Consider the following 21,666-nt stretch of genomic DNA (forward strand, 5'->3'; position numbering starts at 1 on the left):
GTCTGGATGTTTCTGTACAAGTTTTTTTCTGAATGTAATTAACATTTAAACCAGGAATCTTTGGATAAAGTAGATCATTCTCCAAGGCTGGGGTTCGGGAGGAGCCTTGTCCAATCCACCGAGGGCCTTAAGAGAAGACAGAGAAGCCAGGGGAGGAAGAAATTCCACTTCTAGGCTGCCTTCGGACTCAGGACCACAACATTAACCCTCGAGAATATTTCCCAGGCTGCTAGTTTGCCCTGCAGATTTTAGATTTGCCAACCCCTACAATCTAATTCCTTAAATTAGTCCCCACCCCCTCAGATTTGTTTCTCTAGAAAACCCTGGCCAACACAGCTGCCATTCAGACGGTCCTGGAGTGGCCCTGACTCCCACCCACTTCTGCCTGCCCCTTTGGAGCCAGGGCCACATAAGAACCATTGCTGGTTTCCAGCGGCACCAGATTCTTCTGCCCGTCCTCTGCCAACAGGACAGCCACGCTCCCTGGTTGCCTGCACAGGTCGTTGGGGTACAAGCTCCAGGGATGGGGAGGCAGCATTCTGCCCAGGTCACATCCTCCAGAGCCATTATACGCTGGAGTGGGTTGCTCCCCATGACTGCCCTTGGGTTTTGGGGGAGTGAGGCTGTGCCCTTTGACCTCAAGTATGTTCCCAACACAGCAGCCCAGATTCACTCAGAGTGTGCTCCAAGCAGCGTGTGTCTAAGAATACCAGTTCACCATATTTCTTCCCCTCTTTATCCGGTCCCCTCGCTGGACAGATGCAGCAAACTGAGAGGCACAGGTTTATATTAAAAATCTGTAGTGGGTGGTGCTGTCTGCTCTCCTTCCAGCTCCCTAGCAACAGCAATGTCATCTTTTCATGGCAACTCGAGCTTCTCTGTGCAGTCTCTGTTTCTTGTCTCTCACTCTCCTTCCTGCTGCCTGTCTGTGTCTCTCTGTTTCTCTCCCCCACCCCATGTCTCTGTCTTCTGTCTGTGTCTCTGCCCCTCTCCGCGGGTTTCTTTCTGTCTGGTGTGATTCCCCACATTAGCCACCATCCATTTCTTTGATTTCTACTTGGCAACGAGGCTACAGCACCATTATACAGCAAGCAGTCCTGCTTCCCTGCTACCTTAAAATAATAATGTTTCATGGTGACAAATGGATACAGTTAACAATGAAAGTAAAATGCTTAGCAGGCGGGGGTGCGACCGTGTCAGATTTCTCTGCCTGGCAAAAACAGAGTGGCCTGGAAATCTCTGAAGAAAGGAATCTGTACGTGGGGATGGTGGCTGATGTTTGCCAGGTGGACGCAGCCACTGTTTTATTCTTAATTTAGCTTCTGTGACTCCGCAGCGTGAATTCTGCCAGGTAAAACAATAGCCACTCCGAATTTACTAAGCTTCTGTCATTGTCCTAAGAAACGGTAAAAGCACTAGCAGATTTTCAAATCTAGTTCTGCATTTGCCATTTTTCTTTGATCACAAAAATGAAAACAGTCCGAATGAATGATGGAATTGAACCTATTTGGCGCCCTGGTCCCTGAAGTTTGTATACAGCGTGCATCAGAAAAGGCCCAATGAAGGTTAAGAAGAAAGAAGGAAAGAGAAAAAGAAAGAAAATGAGAGTTTTTCTTAGCCTTCTCTCCCTCCCTCCCCATCACGAAGACGAAGAAGAAAAAAGAACATTGAAGCGATCTTCCAGCCAGCTGCTGTCTGCACGCACACGTGTGCATGCGTGTGTTTTGCACGCTGCATGTGTGTCCCTCCCCCGGGTGCAGATGGCTACTCCAGGAGCGCGCATGTGGCTGTGTGTAGACGTCTGGAAGTCGGCTTGCTTTTGCTCAAGGAAAGACGAAAACAAGAGAGCGAGGTAGAAACCGCGCAAGCCTAAATCAAAAGCAACTGTTCCACCCATGAGGAGCGCAGGCAAACCTTGCTTTGTGCACACTCCACTCTCTCTCTGCCTCCCAGATGGATCTTTGAAATAAAATAAAGAAGCGTGGCAAACTAACTGAAACATAGGTAGAAATAATATATTTGGGTTTCTGAAAGGGGAAAAAAAATAACCTGGCAGGGCTTAAAAGGCACCCATTTCATAACCACACATGTGCAAAGAATTACAATAATTGCAGCGCACACATCGGTAACAGACAGAGTGAACAATGAATATTAAAAACACATTCCGAGCGCCGGCCCGCGGCTTGGCAGCGGTGCGCAGCGCCGAGACCCGCGCGGGCCTCAGAGGAAGCCTCGCGGCGCGCAGAGCCGGGCGAGGCCCTCGGGTGTCCGGGCAGAGGGCGGAGGCGCCCGGCAAGGCCGAGGAGGGCGCTGGGAGGGCTTCCCAGAGGAGGCCGCCTGTCTCAGGCTTCCGGGTCTCGGGTCAGCGCGGGAGGCGCGCCAGGCTGAGAAGGAGGCGGACACGCGGACGGAAGCTGGCGAGGGCACCGCGCGGCCCGCAGGCAGGGGCCGGCAGGAGGCAGGGCCGCTCCGCAGGGCTGATGCACCCGTTTCCTGGTCGCCCTGTGGCGGGGGCGGGGATGGACCCGCCTGAGGTGCCTTCCAGAACCTTCCGAGGCGCCCTAGGCCAGCGTGAAGGGGACAGCGAGGCCCTTCGGCGGCCTGCACCCTCTCGGTAGGGCTAAGTGGGGCTTTGACTGTGGACGTTCGGATGCTGCCCCTTGTCCCTGCACGGAATGGACACCCTGAGCCCTGGCGTCTGTGGCGGCGAGCGGGGGTGGGTGAAGTAGGACTCAGGGAACTCTGTACATGTAGACGGGGTGATTTCTTCCATTACAACCGTAGAAAAACAGACCACAGTCGTGCTGGTAACGCAGCTTCGTCGTCAGGGAGTAAGGGACACTTCCGCATCACTTCCCCGTGATTCCGGACATCCGTCGGTGCTACTTCTCCTGGTTACTAGTTAGGGGTCACGGTCCGCATTAGATCTGCTGCAAGATTGCATTACGTTATGTGCTAATGATGAAGCACATGTCATCCTAAAACACTTTGATAACTGTATTGTAGTATGATTGGTTTCAGTTGACCTACTATGCACTGTATTTTATTCTTTAACAAAAAATTATTTTGAGAAGGGGTAGGCAGACCACAGGGCTGCACTGCCAGAGTTGTGTGGCACGCGTAACATTCGTCAGACCTCAAGAAGGAACCAGACTCTAACGCAGTCGCGAGAGGCTGGGCCCTCCAACCCAGAGAATTCCACAGGCTCTGCACGTGGCCGAGAGGAAGGAAAGGCAAACATATGGCTCCAGACACAACAGTGAGGGCTTAACAAAGGCACTGCTTGCACGTCCCTCCTTAGATAATGCTCAACAAACGTCAGCCTTTGCCAAGAGGAACGTTTGCATTTTTCTCTTCAGTGGTTTGTGGCAGAGCTCCAAAATGATTTCATTAAAAATGAAGTAAAATAAACCCCTCCCACAAGTCCACCTTCATCGAGGCTGGCCCAGAATGTTTGCATACAGTTAAGAAGGTGGAGAAGGGCTGATGGTGACTGGCTGGCTAGCTTCTGCTCTCCGTGCAGGGATGCTGAGGGACTCAGGTAACACAAGACCATCTGAGGGCAACATCCCACAATCCAGGGTCAGCCAAGAGAGCAGGCACCATTAAGTGTCAGAGAGGCAAGTTAGAGGGTTCCCTCTGTTTCTAGTTTTCCTCACGATACAGGGGAGGGGTAGCTTAGATGTGGAAGCAGTGATTCCTTGGGTTGGTGAAAATGAAATCCTGCCCCCTCCTTGTGCCAGTAAAGAATCTAACGCTAGGAGGGGTGCTGAGAGAATGTGGACCCCAGCAGCTGGCTTATAAAGGACGAAAACTGTTGTCCCGAAAGAAAATGAGTACAGTGTGAGCAGTCTTCATAGACGTCTTTTCTGAACGTGAAAAGATATATCGAGGGTCTTACTAGATTTTTTAGTATAATCATGTAAGAAAATCGGGTGAGAGTTTTATATATATATATATATATATTTAGAGAGATATAGATAGATAGATGATAGATGGGGGGGGCGGTAAGATCTAGATCATTTATGTCCCAGGCACTGTATTACTGTTCTGTAGATTACCTATCTCATTTAACCCTTTCAGCACATCTATGAGATGTTACTAGCCCGTCTTTCAGATGGGGACACTGAAGCTTGGAGCATGGAATAACGTGACTCTCAGAGTCATGAGGCTAGCCTGTAGGATTTAGACTCAGATTCATCTGACCCCCAAAACCACCATCCCATGATTTCAAGTGGTTCCAATTAGAAAAACACCTCTGTGACAGAACCATTAAAATCCAACTAGCTGTGTAGGAGTTGAAGGATCAACTTTGAAGTTAGAAAGGAGCTGGTAACATATTGTTAAAAGAAACTTCATGGTGTCAAACAAAATCGCTCCTCCGCAGGAAGTCACATGGGCTTGCCCATCTAATCTGATCAGCAGCTGAAAGTATATACAGACGGGTGCCGCGGCTCACTAGGCTAATCCTCCGCCTGTGGCGCTGGCACCCCGGGTTCTAGTCCCGGTCGGGGAACTGGATTCTGTCCTGGTTGCCCCTCTTCCAGTCCAGCTTTCTGCTGTGGCCCGGGAGGGCAGCGTAGGATGGCCCAAGTGCTTGTGCCCTGCACCTGCATGGGAGACCAGGAGGAAGCACCTGGCTCCTGGCTTCGGAACGGTGCAGTGCTGGCCGTAGCAGCCATTTGGGGGGTGAACCAATGGAAAGAAGACCTTTCTCTCTGTCTCTCTCTCTCTCACTGTTTAACTCTGCCTGTCAAAAACAAACAAAAAGAAAGTAAATACAAAAGCAGGCTTCTGGAGTTAAAGAGCCCCTTAATGATCTGCGTGTTTGCCGATGCAGTAGTTCTCTGTGCCTGTCATCAGCCATGTCCCTGTTTATAGGAAATAGGAGGTTCCACCTGAGGAAGAGATTCTGACCAAATTTCTTTATATTCTGTGTGTGTGTTTCTGCACCAGTCTCCATATTTTACCTAGTGCATATGCATGAGTAGAATTAAGGTCACAGTAACAGCTATCAAAAGCTATTTTTAAAAATTTATTAACTAGCTATCACATAATAAAAATAACAGAAGAAAATCTCCAGGTCACACCAGGGTATCCATCAAGGAAACCCACTCTTCACCCTCCATATGTCTCCTCCCACTTCAAGTAAAGTCTTGATGAGAGAGTGAACATATTTTAGGCCCTCCTTGAAATAATTTCCCTCCATCCGATCATGGCAAGATATTGTAAGTCTACAGGCATAAGACACTCCTTCGGGATGACCTCCAAGGCCTTGTACAGCCCTGAACTTCCTGTGATTCCAGAAGGTTAACAATTGCTAACATAGGAAACCCTCTGAGGGCGCCTTCAAGATGTCTCTTAGCCATTGGAACTTAAAGGGTTCATGACTTAGATCTGGTTTTGCAAGACTACCCGTGAGCTCTTTCATGCTGCTGGAGTTATTCACTCAGTATGAATAACTGGGAGAAGTTATAGGATTTCAAAGACTAAGTAAATAACCTACGATCAGAAAATTCAATTTGTTCCTGAGGTGGAGAAAGGCATCCTGCCATTAAGCAGTCAGATGGAAAACATGCAAACCACAGTTTGTGGAAGAGAAAAGAACATTGAAAGACCTTGCCCAAGAGTGCCGGCAAATGCAGGAAACCTATTCGGCAGAGCCAATGTGTCTGTTGCAAATGTGGGAAAGAGGAGCCTCAATGCCAATTGAAATTGCAAACTGAAATCATGAGAGACGTCACTCTCAGACCAGTCCCTTTCATGGGAGCACTGAGAGGTCTATGGGGTTCCCGCACGCGGGGGGGGATTGGGGAAAGGAAATTCTGGTGAAGTCGAATACTCTCTGGGCCAGGCGAAGCCATTGTGGCAGACAGAGCCAGCGATCGGCAAGAGGTGGCTGAAGGAACAGGGCGAAAAATGGGAAGAGAAGAGAAAGCACATGCAAGCTTTGCTGCAGAGGGTTTTGGAGAACTGCTATGAATGGGGTAGGGAAAATTATATTTGCATTAAGAATCACCCTTTTGCCTGAAAATGAATTCTGACCAAGAACGAAGGCTGGCTGCTTTTTTCAGCTTTACTTTTCTGGGCTGCCCTATTTTGCACCCTGAAGAAATCATGGTATATTAAATTAGTCAGGTGGCTGCAGCCTTCCAGTAAAGCAACCAGTTGGGTAAACAGAACACGAGCAGGATTTCAGTCCTGATCTCACCCTCAGCTGGATGCCCGTATGTGGCCCCTGATACAGTGCTCTTGGTCACTAGAGGGTGGGGATGACGTTTCGCGTGCACACTAGTGGCTGTGGCATATGCTGATCCTTCCTGGCCGTGTCGTCTCAGCCATTCCAGAGGTCACTGGCGTCTTCCCCGTTTCGCTTTCTGTGGAAGTCAAGATTTCTTGTCTCAAGTTTCTGTTCCTTTCTGCCTGAGGCTGTCTTCTGGCTTCAGAAACAAGCTTGGCAAGACAGGAATGAATCCCTAGAAGCCGTCCTTGACCAAAGACTGGTAGAACAGAGTTGGTAGTTAAAGTGCCCGCCTTCTTGCCCCAAGGTGGGTCAAGTCTGAGGTGTGTCTACACAGTGTCCCCACACCCTTTTAAACACTGAGCTGCAGTTGCCAGAGAGACCCTCTGCTCATCAACACACTTCCCTGGTTGTCTTCCTTTCCTTGTTTCACTTCGTGTTGTCAACTGAATGTTTGTGTGCCTCCAAATTCATCTATTGAAATTCTAACATCCAAGGGGATGGTATTAGAAATGAGGCTTTTCCAGCCCCTCTTCACCAGGTGAGAACACAAGGAGAAGTTCGTAGTGCACTCTGGGGAGAGGTCCAGTGTCAGAACCCAGGCCTGCTGGCACCCTGACCTCAGAATTGCAGCCTGAGAGAGAGAGGAAGAGAGAGATCTTCATCCCCACAACAGGACACAGTGGCCAGAGTGGGCCAGGCTGAAGGCAGGAGCCAAGAATCCCATCCAGGTCTCCTACATGGGTCCAGGGACCCAAGCACTAGGGCTGTCCCAAGTTGCTTTCCCAAGCACATTAGCAGGGAGCTGGATTGGAAGGGGTACTCACACTTGCACTCATAGGATGCTGGCAGCTTAACCTCCTATTCCCCAATAGTAGCCCCAGACATATTTCAAATACATTTCTAATTTTTTAAAAAGGTTTATTTATTATTTATATTCATTTGAAAGAGAAAGAGAGCTGTTCCATCTGCTGGTTCACTCCCCAAAAAACCTGCAACAGCTGGGGCTAGGCCAGACCAAAGCTGGGAGCCTAGAACTCTTATCTGCAGACAGACAGAGCTGGACACAATCCCTGTCCTTAAGGAACTCCCACTCTGACAGGATGCATGTCAAAATATTTGGCATGTACAAATAACTGCCCGCAAAATAACTTGCAACAAGACTCCAAGCATCTTGGGAGCCGGACTGTTGGGCCGGCGTTGTGAGGCAGCAGGTTAAGCTGCCACATGACACCAACATCCCATATGGTTCATGTCCGCCTGCTCCATTGCTAGTCCAGCTCCCTGGTAATGGCCTGGGAAAAGCCATGGAAGATGTCCCGAGTGTTTGGGCTCCTGCCACCCATGTGGAAGACCCAGATGAAGCTCCTGGCTTCAGCTTAGCCCAGCCCTGGCCATTGGTGGCCATCTGGGGAGTAAACCAGCAGATGGGACATCTGTGTCTCTCCCTCTCTCTCCGTAAGTCTTTCAAAATAAAATAAAAATAAAAAAGAAACAGGACTTTTTATAAAATATAATTATACGTCCTATAAGACAGTGCCTTGAATATTGCAGGTCCTCATAGGTAGGCGGTGTTTGAATAATCCAAGGACAAGTCAGATTCTCTAAGTGTCGTGGACAAGCAGAGAAGGCGGAAACCCGCTGTGGCTGGGGGGTAAAGGGACGGCGTCAGGAAAGCAGTGGCCTTGGAGCTGATTGACAGTTCCAGAGTGAAATACACTCAGGAACAGTGGGCTCTGTGGGATTTCCCTTGGCTGTCAGCAGAGACCTGCGCTTACGTTTAGAGATAGGTCCTTTCTTCAACCATTCCATGCTATGCTCACTCCTGACTTTTTAATATTATCGAATGGTTTACTCCTGAAACACTTTAAGACAGGGCCTCTCCCTCCCTTGGCATCAATGAAAGGGTTTTATTTCACTGCCACTGAAGAACTGTTGTTAGCTGTTCTTCGCTGGTGCTCAGAGATGCACTTAAAAACACAAGCATCCATTTGAAGATGAGAAACAAAAAGGAAAATGCACCCTACTTAGGAGCACCAAGGCTCCCAGAGAGAACAAGAGGCTGCCAAGTAGATTACGTTTTAACTTGTAAACCTTCTCGCTCCTAGCTGTAGTCACTAGTTCTCCTTCACCCCCTGTCCTGCTTTCCCTCGCCTGGAATCATAGCAGGGCTCTCCATAGGTGCTCCATGTGTAGCAGGGGACCAGCAAGAGTTCACATGGGGGATCTTTCCTTAGGGAAAACCCCCAACAGCAGAGTTCTCCCAGTGACCCAGCAGGGTCCGCACCTGCTGGGGATAGGAGTGGTTGCATACCTGTTCCTCAACTGCTGAACCATATGAAATGGTCACTTTTGCAGATCAACAAGTCGATAACATACAGCAACTTCATGTGGCTTAAACCAACACTTTTGTAGGATACCTAGACCATCACCTAGTAAAATAAACATACAAAGAAATCTTAGAGGTTTACTTTTCTTTTCTGATTTGAATTCTGGCATTGAACTCTGCATAGCAAATGTGCTTTAGGAAAAATCTTATCAAGTCTAATGAGGTCACCATGGGAAGAATAGATTTCACTCTCAATCCCCGAGCAGAGATGGACAAGAAACCTGAGGGATTGTGCATATTCCTAGGTTAATCTCATGCTCAGCCCTCTTTGGACCCCTCACCGTGACGCTGTGAGAAAGCCGATCCAAGTTTCTGTCTCTCTAGCATCAGCCAGTTTCTCTGCCTCCTCGCTACCCCCGGCATAGAGAAAGCCCTTTTATTTTGGTTTATTCCCAAGCTTCTGCAAAGCCGCTCTGCTTCTACCTCTGACTTTGCTTTTTCCTCTACCTCTCCGGGGTACTTACTGTGTTCTGAAAGTTCGGGCGTCTGGAAAGCAAAAGCTGGAAAGCCTGGGAGACTTTCTGCTTTCTGATTTCAAAATGAACTTCCCCTGGGGTGAGGTAAAGCAGAGCCTGCTTAAGTGGGACAGGCGTAGTGGGAGGAAGACAGTCGCTGGCACCACGAGATGTTCAGCCAGAAGAATTTATGGTCGAGTGGTAGGGATTAGGAGCGCTCAGGAGTGTCACCTCCCTAATTGTCCTGCCCAGGTCAAACTTCGACTCTCGCGCTGCCTTAGAATGCGTTAAGACCAGAGGAAGTGGATTCTGCAGCCATCTGCTGCCTGCAGGACCTCCTGCTCCTCGGGGCGGTGACTTAGCAGAGCCCACAGCCCGCGAAGGGTGCGAGGCTGATGGGTTCAGGTTGGTCCTCCCCTTGTCTGAACTGGTTCCTTACAAATAGTCCTAACAAAAGCCCAGCAGTTCTTTCCAGACACTCAGGATCAGAGCGGGACTGGCCAGAGGAACTTCCTCTTACAGCCCTAAGGTTATGGCTCTCTCTTTTTCCAATTTTTTTTTTTCCTCCTGAACCATTCAAAAATTTTTGTTTCAAGACTGCTTCAGGCTCTTTGCCACCCGTTCACAAATGGGTGGCACTGGTTTATGTTTAATTCTTTTTTTCACTTGATTTTCTGTTTACTTGGTTACCCAGGTGATAGACTCTGCTCTTTTGAAAGCCATTTTCAGAAAACTTGCCTTTTCTATGCACCGTTGACAGCAGAGATTTCAAGTCTGAGTCAGAGGGCGGCTGGCTTCGTGGAGGTCCACATGGCACCGCCTAGTGTGCCCTGGTGAGAGTTCCTGCCAAGGAGGCCTCTCCCCGGGCGCTGGAGTGCACAGGCGACTCGGAGGAGAGTACTCCGGCTAAAATGGGGGTGTGTGTGAGAGCACCCGCTGGGCCTCCGGGGGCGTCTGGAGGGTCTGGCGAAGGCAGTGAGCCGCAGAAGCTGCGAGCTTGGCTGGCGCGGTCTGCCCCAGCATCTTCTGTTGAACAGCGTTGTCCTCTGACAACTTTGAGAGAGAGACACAAGGGTTACATGAAGGGACTACAGATCCGTGAGGAAAGCTTCGTGCCAGGTAAGAAACGAAACACAGGGCCGGGCGTTTTGCCTCGTAGTCAAGACGCCCTCCTCCCGTACCAGAGCGTCTGGCTTTGAATCCCTGCTCTGGCTCCTGACTGCAGCTTCCTGCCAGTGCACACCCTGGGGAGGCCGTGCTGATGGCTCTCGTGGCTGGGTTCCTGCCACCCGTCTGGGAGACCTGCACTGAGTTCCTGGCTCTTGGCTTCAGCTTGGCCCAGCCCTGGTGGTTGTGGTCATCTGGGGGAGTGAATCAGCAGATGGGAACTCTGCCTCTTGCTTCTGAAATAAAAATAAATAAATAACTAACAAGAAATGTTATATAATCCTAGAAGTGGACCAGAGCGTTCTGTGGAGTTAGGAAGTCATACAATGTTTATGGAGACATCTTCCTCTGGGGGTGAGAGTCTGCATGCCGAGGGAGAATCCTTGGTGTCTGTGGAGCTAGGACAAGCGCTCTCGTTTGTTCTTTACTGTGTCTGGGCAGATGAGGGGGTTCCTGGATTCTTGCAAGGAAGAAGCTTCAGCAGGAAGGAAACGGGGCAGGCCCGGGCTTGCTGGTGGCTGAGCTGTGAGCGGCACATGGAGCCGCAGTGATGCGGTGCCTCTGCGTGGCCTCAGAAGGAGCTGGAAGGCGGCCTCGGTCACGTGGTCTCATCTCACCTCCGAGTGGGAGAAGCCAGTGCGGGCTTTCTGCTCTCACTGTGGGCAGAAGTTGTAAAGGAGTTGACAGACAGCGGTGAGAGGCACCTTTACGTCATGAGTTTGGCACTGCAAGATGTTGGAAAACTGGAAGAAAATCTTTCATTGCCATCGATTCAGTTCTGCAATCAACACAACTATCAACCTTGATGTCATGGATTTCGCAAGTTTTTCCATTTACAGAAAAATAAATAAATAAAGCTATGTGAAGGTGATATAACTTAAGCAGATAGTGTTTGATGGCCTTAGGAGTCCTGGGACCAGTTTCAAGCCTTGAGCTCACTTGCTGTCCGTGTGGGCTTGATGATCTGTGCTGGTTGGGCTCACTGGCTTTCTCAGGAGGGGTTATTCTTAGCGCTGCTGGCCAGCAGGTGAGCTGGGTCCGAAGGGCCTGAGGGGCTTATCTTTGAGTCTGGGAAGGGAAGCGGAGGCTGGAGATCCACACCCCAGAGCAGGCCTCAGGCCCCTGCCTCGGTCCTGGCCTCTCTCCTCTCACCTCGACAGCTGGGGAGGTTGGGACAAAAGCTGGCAGGCAGTGAAACTTTCCTGGGGAAAGTCAGCCTCAGATATTGACAAAACATCAAGGCAGTGCAGCTGCTTACAGCAGCGAGAGCATGACTCTGTGAAAAAAGAAAATGAGCAACTGCGAAAGGGATATTTTTATAAATGATCTGAAACTAGTGACTTTTTTTGAGTTCATTTCTTTTTGTGCAAAAATGACAACTCGGGATGTGAATCAGAGCGCTGGCTGGATTAGGTGTGTGCGCCTCAGAGAGGGCTGTGGACAGGTCTGCCCACCTCTCCTGTTCATGGCTAGTCCCCTTCCCACACCCATCTGCACCAGGCCCTTGCCCTCAGCAGTAGTGTGGCAGAGGGGGGGAGAGCCAGGATTTGGTCAGCGGTGCTGTAACCAGAGTGGATGCTTCATCACCCAGGAAACCTCAGTGAGATGAAGACGCTTGCATTTTTCCAGCACTGAGGGTTGCTGTGAGTCCCAACAGGAAAACCCAGCCAGAAGAACCTGGCAACTGGAGCGCACTGGGCGCAGGTGCAGTGCCTGAGAGCCAGGCTGGCAGGGTGGCGTTCTGTAGAATGTCCCTTCCCTGCCTGCAGGCTCCCACTCACTGTAAAATGTAAAGAGAGGAGTGGGACGCGTTTAACTGTTGAAAGTGTGGGTGCTTTCCCACTCTTGCACAGGGTGCGCACTTCCCGTGTGTGTATGTAGGGGGTGGTGTTTAGCCTGTGGCTCCTCTTAATCTTCCTTATCAAGGTCAAGATTGAGATTTCGTAATTACATTCACTAAAGGTATGGTGTTGGGACTATGTGGAAGAAACTACTTGTTTTCCGTGGACAGATCCAAAGTCGTATGGATTCCCAACCCTTGTATTCTTTAGATTTCAGACTCTGTAGATCAGTGTCTTTAAAACAAAGAGGCAGAAGCTGTTTCGCCTTAACCCTGACATAATCCAAAGGCAGTGAGTTTATTTCCACCTTCACCTTGTTCCACCATTGAAGGCTGACATTCCTTTGCCCTTGCACCAAGTTTTGGGCAGGGTTGGGACAGAGAGTGGATGCCAAGGAAACATGCATTTTATTTTATATTCACTGAAATCTCCTTCGATTTTTGTTACAGGCCTGCCAGCTCCCTAGGTAGGAGGAAATTTTGAATGAACTCAGCTTTTAGTGACCAGGAGTGGAGACATAAAGAGCTTTTCAGCCTCTCTGGTTACAGAGATAAGTACAAAAGGTAACTGGCATTGCGTCTGTAGTAATTGCTTCTCTAAGCACTGACCATGATTTGAATCTCTTGATAACTGATTCTGGGGAGGCTGGAATATTTATCAAGCCATTAGGAGAGGCTGTTTCTTGCTGATAAGATGCCTACAACTGATGAGGTCCACCTGAAGACAGAGATGAGCCTGGGCAGGTTTTATAGCCATTTGCAGCCAGAGCTGAAAAAAAAAAAAATGTTCTCCTTAAGAACAGCATGAGGCATTCATCAGCAAAATTACGCAATCCGTGGCCTGGACAAGCCTATGGAATGTTAACGTGGCGGTGTTGGTCAGCGCGTTCCGGGCAAGGTGATCAGATACTGCACTCAGCGTGGCCAGCAAGTCACAATTTCACTCCTGTGGAGGCTGAGGAGGAAGGGGGCTGGGACACACGAGACAGAAGAGTTATTCATCCGTGGCTCTCATGTTTCTGAAAAATCTCACTCTCTTGTAAGGTGCCAGATATGTACTTGTCCTGGGCTTAAAAAAATGAAATCCCTCATTTTGTCCAAGTCCAGGGCTTTCTTCTGGGGTTATTGCCACGGCAGGGGACATTGCAGGACAGGCAATGTTAGAGTTCAAAACCAGCCACAAGGAGGGCAGCCGTCTGCATTGTCTCCCCTCCCTTTGAAGCTTCATACCCATCTCGGTACCAGCTTTTCCATTTTGGTTTTTTTAAAACTACAGACTGAGGGGTGGGTGTTTAGCCTAGCAGTTAGGATGCCAGTGAAGACACCTGTGTCTCAGATTGGAGTCTTCAGTTCGGTAGCTGGCTCCAGCTCCTGACTCCACTTCCTGCTCATGCCGAACCTGGGAGACAGTGGTGGCGTCTCGAGAAGCTGGGTTCCTGCTACTCACATGGGAGACCTGGATTAAGTTCCAGCGTCTGGCCTCAGCCCGACCTGGTCTTGACCATTGCAGACATCTGGGGAGTGAGCCAACTGTGTCTCTTTCTGCCTCTCAAATAAATAAATAAAACTAATTCGCACTTAAAACACATGACTTTACTGGCTTTTAAAAGTAGAAATTGTTTTCCTAGGTTGATTCTGTTTTTATAAACAAAACCTGTCTGAGAGGTGGTTGTGTTGACCACATAGGTTGAGTGGGAGGTCTCTTCAGTGAGCCTACCAGGCTTTGCTCTCCACATCTGCAAGGGGATATCCTTTTTAACCCTCTCCTTGTTTTATTTTTAATTAATTAATTTATTTTCTTTATTTGATAGGCAGAGTTAAAGAGAGAGAGGGAGGAAGAGACAGAGAGAAAGAGGTCTTCCTCTGCTGGTTCACTCCCCAGATAGCTGCAACAGCTGGGGCTGGGCCAGGCCAAAGCCAGGAGCTTCTTCTGAGTATCCCACGTGGGTGCATGGGCCCAAGTGCTTGCAGCATTTTCCGTTGCTTCCCCAGGTGTGTTAGCAGGGAGCTGGATCAGAAGTGGAGCAGCCGGGACTTGATCCGGTGCCTATACGGGATGCTGGTGCTGAAGGCAGCAGCTTCACCTGCTGTGCCACAGCACCAGCCCTTGGTTGCTTTTTTTTTTTTTCCCACATAGATTGATTTAAATTTGTGGCTCAACATTTTCCTCTTTTGAGGCTCAAATTGTCTGTTTTCCAACGTTTGGCCTAAATCTTGCTTGTGAGAGATAATATTTATAGAGGTCTGTCTGGAAGGTACTGTTATTTTACTTTCCTGGATATGCTAGATTTTTACCTCTGGATCAACCCAGACTATCAGAGAGTGGTTTTTGCATCTTACGGTTTTCCCTCCTCTCAGAGAATCATTTTTACTGCATTTGTAAATTCCTATTTGGCATGTTGGTGGTGATATGCCTTCAGTGTGCTTTGAAGACTTTGTTCACAGACAGCTCTGTGTAATTGGCCGCTGTCAGACTGGTTGTGGTGGAGCCACCATCCCCTCCCCCTTCCCTCCGTTCCACCCAAACCTCTACTTTAGAGGAAGGAAAACTCGGTTCTCCCAGCAGGGCACAGCGTGTGTGTGTGTGTGTGTGTGTGTGTCCTGAGCCTCTGATACATTGCTTTTCTGTCGGCACTTGTGGCTTGTCTGGCTTCCTGTTTCGCTTTGGCCTTGAAGCCTTGTCACCCCACGTGCTGCCTGCCTTGGGTAACTGCCTATCACTGTCACTGCTCTTCCTGAACATGGCTGCTCCAAGTGCAGACTCCGGAGCCAGACAATCTGGGGTGCTCCACTGCTTCCTCTAAGCTGTGTTGCATTGGACAAGTGTCTTAACTTCTCTGTACTTCAGCTTTCTTATGTCTAAAATGAAGACCTTCTGAGAGTCATGGTGAGTTTATAAACAGAAAGTGTTTAGGGTAACTCTATATAGATGTTAGCTGTTATTTTTAGTAGACAGATACATCTTTTTAAAAATTTTATTGTGCAGATTTTAGCCAGCTACTTCAAATTATTTTAGGAAGGAGTGGAAAATCATTCTAAAATGTGAATTTTAGAGACTCAAGGTGAGGATTCATTTAAGTCCGCACAATATTCTGATTTTTACTGTACTTACCTAAATGCTTTCAGGAAAAATTCTGTTGTCTGTGAGAGGTTTTGGGTAACTGTGGCAACGTCTCTCTTCCTGTGAAGAGAGTCCCCTATTTCGTTTCTAGACATTGGGCTCAGTGATAACACAACTGAAGTCAACTGTGGCACAAAGGAACAATACTGAGAATAATCCAGGACTCAGTTACAGTCCTGAAGCTCTTGCCCCTCCCATCCTCTTGTGAACAAACATCACCCAGCTGCCTCACCAAGTGACGCACCATACCCTGAGTTCAAACCCCAGTGCTGGCTCTTCGGCCACTCTCCTGGCCAGCGCGTGAACCTGGCCACAGGTGTCAGACCAGGAACCAGCCTCTGGCCTGGGCCTGAACCACATCCCTGGAGTCCCCTCTCCTGGTACCCGGCCGTGGAGCCGTGCCCAGGAGACGGCGTGGGCCCTGGCAGGCTTGGGCTTAGCTTCACAAGTGGTAGGTGCCAAAGGACAAAAAAAAAATAATAAATAAATAAAAAATAAAAAGAGAGAGGGAGAACAGGTTTCATTCCCAGTGAGCCTCACTCCTGCGCAGTCCTGTGCTTTCCAGAACAGAAATGTCAGACGCTGTGTCTCAGAGCAGGGCTTGCTTTCAGCCTGGCCCTGACATCGGTGCTAAACAGATGAAATACGAAGCACCGGTGTGCTCCCTGGATCATTAGCACTGAATCCACAGGTAATGAATTCAGCTTGAGGCTATTTGGGGCCTGTTGTTTTCATTTCCCACCCTCAGCATACACTTTTCAGTAATGAACTGTCTTTACACAAGATGAGGGTGTACACAACGAGTCCCCAGAAGACTTGGAATGTCTCATTTCTGCCAGAAACTCTAGCCCGAGGGGCTCCTAACCCTCCATCAGAAGCAGAAAGGAAGAAAAGACAGTCACATGGCTGTCTAGCTTCAGTGATGAGAAAACTCTATTTCTTAAGCTAAATTACAGATTTGAAACAATTTGGAGGATTAATAAAGTATTTACAGAAATGGATGAAAAGTTTTAAGGTACCTTTTCCATGTTTCTATAGTTATTTTAAATTGCTTCATTTGTTAACCACCATCATCTTTTGACTTTGTAATTTTTTTTTTTTTCATTGAGAGACAGAATGAGGCTGAATGAGAGAGAGAGGAAGAGAGTATTTGTATCCACTGGTTCACTCCAATGGATACATCCAGCAGCTGAGGCTTGGCCAGGGCCAAGGCCAAGAGCAATCCTGGTCTCCGATGTGGACGGCAGGAACCCTACTACTTGAACCATCACCACTGCCTCCCTAGGTCTGCATTAGCAGGAAGCTAGCGTCAGGAGCTGGAGCAGGGAATCGGACTCAGGTGCTCCAATGTTGGATGCTGGCGTCTTCATGGGCTAAATGCCTGGCAACCCAACAACATGGTTCTCTCACTGACCCTTGGAAGCTGGTGACTTCAGCCCCCATCATCTCTAAGTTCCCAGTGCAGAAGTCAAATTTCAAGAGAAGTGGGTTTCCAAAGGTTCCCATGAAAATCAAATGGAGACAGATTTTGAAGGTGGTCCTGGCTCCCTGGTGTGGTTTTGAAGTTTCCAAATTCTCCCAGGAATCTAACCTTAGTCTAACTCTGACTAAGTGGAGAATGGCAAATTCACTTTCATGACAGGGGTACCCAGATATTTTTAGGCAAAGAGAGGAACACATTTCTGATCTAGAAAAGGTGTTAGATTGGTAAATTAGGTAGGCCAAAATGGGCTACTGAGCTGTAAGACTGCAGAATGGAGTAAATTCCATCCATTAAGCCATAGGAGGAACTTTCCTGAATGCTTGTGTGTGTGTACAATACCAGACTTTAGCTGTTTGCTCTTTGGAGTATAAAAATCATACACTTTTAGTACAAGGTATTATTTGAGACCTATTTCTCTGCACTGGATTCATGGAGTCAACTACTAGTTATTTCCTACCTGGCACTTGTAAAGGCTGTATTGGTCTTTGAATCCAATGCTCTGAGTAATAGTGAGGGATTGGAGAGATTGTGTTTAAGAAATCATATTCATATATGCAAAATAACATGTAGTTTATATATATTTATATATATATATATATAGTTAATGTGAAGAGCTAGGCTACTTGATCGTTAAATCCAGAATATTGTGAACAAATAGAACAATGGGTGAGAATGGAAACAGAAAGCAATTCTACTGTAATGTAGAATTCTAATGTAATGTAATGTAGTATAATTTTACTGTAATGTAATGTTACGGTCCACCCATTTGAGTGTGACTACCTATGGCAAGAACTGAGCAGTGGTTTATGTAGTGTGGCAGGACTGAGGAACAAATTACAAATGCATTTGTCTTCAGTGGTTGTTAGGTATCAGGACTATTTACACTATGGCAGAAAACCCACCCCAAGCTTGGGGTAGTCAGGAGGACACTTATTTGCTGATGTAACTAAACTTCCCAGCTAGATCTGGATTCAGGCGAGGCTTTGTGTTCAGGGAGCCAGGAGCCAGTCCATCTGTGAGCTTGGTTCTATTCTCTTTTATGTGTTGATTTAATTCGTAGGCTTCGTGAGGTTGAGAGAAGTTATAGCAGCTACTTATTCTCACTGTTGCTCAAATTGAGGTCCAGAAGTTTCTGTAAGAATTTCATGGTGTCTCATCATCTCTGATGCCATTCCCTGACTCAGCTGTTAGATCCTGAAGCTCTGACTGGTTGGGCCTAGGTCAGAAGATGCCCGTGGTGTGAGATATAGAGTCAGTTCTGCCATGATTTTACCAGTGGAAAGAGAAGATGGACCACGAATGGCTCATAACATCCCACACCGCCACGTCTCATATTTTACTAAGGAAAGTAACCTAGCCTCACCAAACCTCAAGGGGTGGGCCAAGTGCAGGACTCTCCTGTGCCTGAGAGGAGGAGAGCTGGGGATATGTGTGACACACAGTCCACCCTCCCATCACCTTATATTTTGTTCATTCCCTGTGACCAACAGACGCAACCCCCAATTCCCAGCCCTTGATAGCATCAAGCTTAGAGCTCACCATTCCTGAGGGGTGTTCAGTAATCTCTACATCAGGTCTCATGGTGGCTCTTCTTCAGCCAGAGTCCTGTGAGCTAAAGCTGTGCTATATGCCCTCTGTAAACCCAATACTGGGAGAATGGTGGAAGAGAAACAAGAAAAACTCATAGCAAACATTATCATTCAGAGCTGCACCTAGGAATTTTGAAATCCCTCTGGGAGGAAGTGGCAGGGGTGGGGAATGTGCCTTCATTAGGACATTAATATTGACCTCTGAGGGGAGTCTCCATACCCTGCTCTCTTCTTGGTCTCATCTGCTGTGAGTGCTGGAGATGACACCTTCCCTGAGCACCGGCTGCTTCCTCAGTCTGCTCATTGCCAATCATGTTACAAGCCCAGGGTGTTTTTCTTAAAGATTTATTTTATTTATTTAAAAGGCAGAGTCACTGAGAGAGACCTTCTATCTGCTTGTTCACTTCCCAAGTGGCTGCAATGGGCAGGGCTGGGCCAGGACAAACCAGGAAAAAGAAACTCCATCCAGTCTCCCACGTGGGTGGCCGTGGCCCAAGCAGCCGGGCTATCTTCTGTTGGTTTCCCAGGCGCATTAGCGGGGAGCTGGATCAAAAGCAGGGAGCTGGGACTCAAACCAGCCCTCCGAGATGAGATGCAGGCACAGTGACCCTACTTCTCCTGCCAAGGGTGTTTTTAAACTACAGTCACCATCTGTTAAAGCAGGCAGCTGGTTCTGCTGCAGGACTCTTCTCGCCAAAGCTTGGGCTACTTCTCATGTATTTGGTTCCAACCTCATATGCCAAGAGCTCTTTAGTTTTTTCTAGACATGGTTCCCAGATCTGCTCTGTTTGTTTGGTTTCTCTCCTCCTGGCTTCCTCATTCTTTCTCTACTCCGTTATGAGTTCCTTGGATTGATCAGGCTTCCATGGGAAAACTACAGTCAGAGTCTCCTTGCTTGGAATGTTTTTTCCAACTGGAAGGATTTATCAGACCTGTTCCTCAGTTGGAATCTGAGACATGTCAATCTATTCAGAGACTGTTGGTAGTTTTGTTGTATATTTTCTGTGCTTTCTGTGTATTATTGTCTTTTTTGTTTTAAAAGTCCTGGTGGATGTGAAGTGGTATCTCATTTTGCTGTTTGATTTTTATTTCCCTAGTGACAAATGACAAAGAGCATCTTTTCATGTCATTATTGGTCATTTGCATATCTTTTTGGTGATATATCCATGCAAATACTTTGATCATTTTTAAATTGGGTTATTTATCTTTTTATTGTTGATTTTTAGAAGTTTTATATATTCTAGAGAAAGTCCCTTGTCAGACTAAGATTTGCAAATATTTCCTTCCATTTTCTGGGTTGACTTTTCATTTTATTGATGATGTTTTCTTTCTTCCTTTTTTTTTAAAGATTTATTTATTTATTTGAAAGTCAGAGTTACACAGAGAGAAGAGAGGCAGAGAGAGAGAGGCGGGGTGGGGGGGAGAGAGAGAGAGAGAGAGAGAGGTCTTCCATCCCCTGGTTCACTCCCCAAATGGCCTCAATGGCCAGAGCTGCACCATTCCGAAGCCAGGAGCCAGGAGCTTCATTTGGGTCTCCCACATGGGTGCAAGGGCCCAAGGACTTGGGCCATCTTCTACTGCTTTCCCAGGCCATAGCAGAGAGCTGGATCGGAAGTGGAGCAGCCAGGGCTAGAACCGGCACCCATAGGGATGCCTGTGCTTCAGGCCAGGGTGTTAACCCACTGCGTCACAGCACTGGTCCCAATGATATTTTCAAAGGGCAAAAGTTTGAGGGTAAGCATTTGATCAGCAGTTAAGATGATTGTGTTCATATCAGAGTTCCTGGTCAAGTACTGGCTCTGTTTACAATTCCTGCTTCCTGATAATGTTCACTTTAGGAGGCAGCAAGTGACAGCTCAAGTACTTAGATCCTTGCCACCCATGTGGAAGGCCTGGATTGAATTCTGGGTTTCTGGCTTTGCCTGACCCAGCCCTAGCTGTTATGAGCATTTTGGGAGTGAACCAGTGAATGGAAGATCTCTCTCTCTTTCTCTTTCCCCCATCCCTATCAAATCAAGTAAAAGTAAAATAACTTCTTTAACTTTTCAATTTTGATAAAGTCCATTTTATTTTTTCTTTGTTAACATTTTTTTTTTGACAGGCAGAGTTAGACAGTGAGAGAGAGAGAGACAGAGAGAAAGGTCTTCCTTTTTCCGTTGGTTCACCCCCCAAGTGGCTGCCGCAGCCGGAGCGCTGCACCATCCGAAGCCAGGAGCCACCCCCCACCCCCACCCCTACCCCCACCCCCTCACCCCCCACCCCTGGTCTCCCTTGCGGGTGCAGGGCCCAAGAATCTGGGCCATCCTCCACTGCACTCCTGGGCCACAGCAGAGAGCTGGCCTGGAAGAGGGGCAACCGGGACAGAATCCGGTGCCCCAACCGGGACTAGATCCCGGGGTGCCGGTACCGCAGACAGAGGATTAGCCACATGAACCACGGCACTGGCCTTTGTTAACATTTTTTGCTATGCTTTTGGTGTTGTATATAAGAAACCATTATGTAGCCTTAATTTACGATGATTTACTCCTATGTTTTCTTCTTCAAGTTTTTTGCTTTAGCTTTTATATTTACATCTATCCTCTACTTTGACTTGGTTTTTGGTTAGGGTATGACAGAGGAGTCCAAAACCATTATTTTGCGTATGACTGCCCGGTTGTTCCAGCATCACTTACTGCAAAGAATAGTCTTTCCCATTGAGCTGCCATGGCCTCGGCACCCGTGTTGGAAATCCTCCTTCCCTTTTCTTGCACTCAGTGGTTGTCATCCAGCAACCCAGCTGCACAGGTGTTCTTTTTGTCCTGAATGATCTTCCTCTTAAATAGATCCCTCTTGTTTATTTGTTTGTTTGTTTGTTTGGACTCAGGTCCAGGACACTCAGGGCAGAAGTCCCTTGGGCAGGGAAGGGGACATACTTTCTCCACATTGAGTCAGTGTGAAGAAGCCAGCAGGCTGCAAGGCCCCAGAGGATCCATCTGGAGTAAGGCCCCCAGCACCCCAGTCTCCTTATTCTCCCACTAGCTCAGGCCGAGCAGGGCCACGGCCCACCTGTGCGGCTACTCTTGGTCTCTAGGAGAGAGGAGGAGCCACCTGTCACAGGGGACCACGCTCCCTCCTCCTCTGTGGCCCAGATGCGTTTCTGAGCTGAGATCTTCCCAGAATCCTCTGTGTGTGGTAAGCAGCATCTGGTCATCTTCAGTCGTTCACTCCGCCCACAGTGACAATTCCCTCCATCAAGATTCCCACAAAGCTCGAGTTCTGTCTTGTCCACGGACGTCAGTGGTGGGTTCCCTCAGGATGAGGAATGAAGATGTGAAGTTGCCTGTAGTTTTCTACCAATCCCTGAACAAACCCCTTTATAGTTCAGACAGTAATCTGAAAGGC

This window comes from Oryctolagus cuniculus, chromosome 16 (assembly GCF_964237555.1).
Source record: "Oryctolagus cuniculus chromosome 16, mOryCun1.1, whole genome shotgun sequence".
Taxonomy (NCBI): Eukaryota; Metazoa; Chordata; class Mammalia; order Lagomorpha; family Leporidae; genus Oryctolagus; species Oryctolagus cuniculus.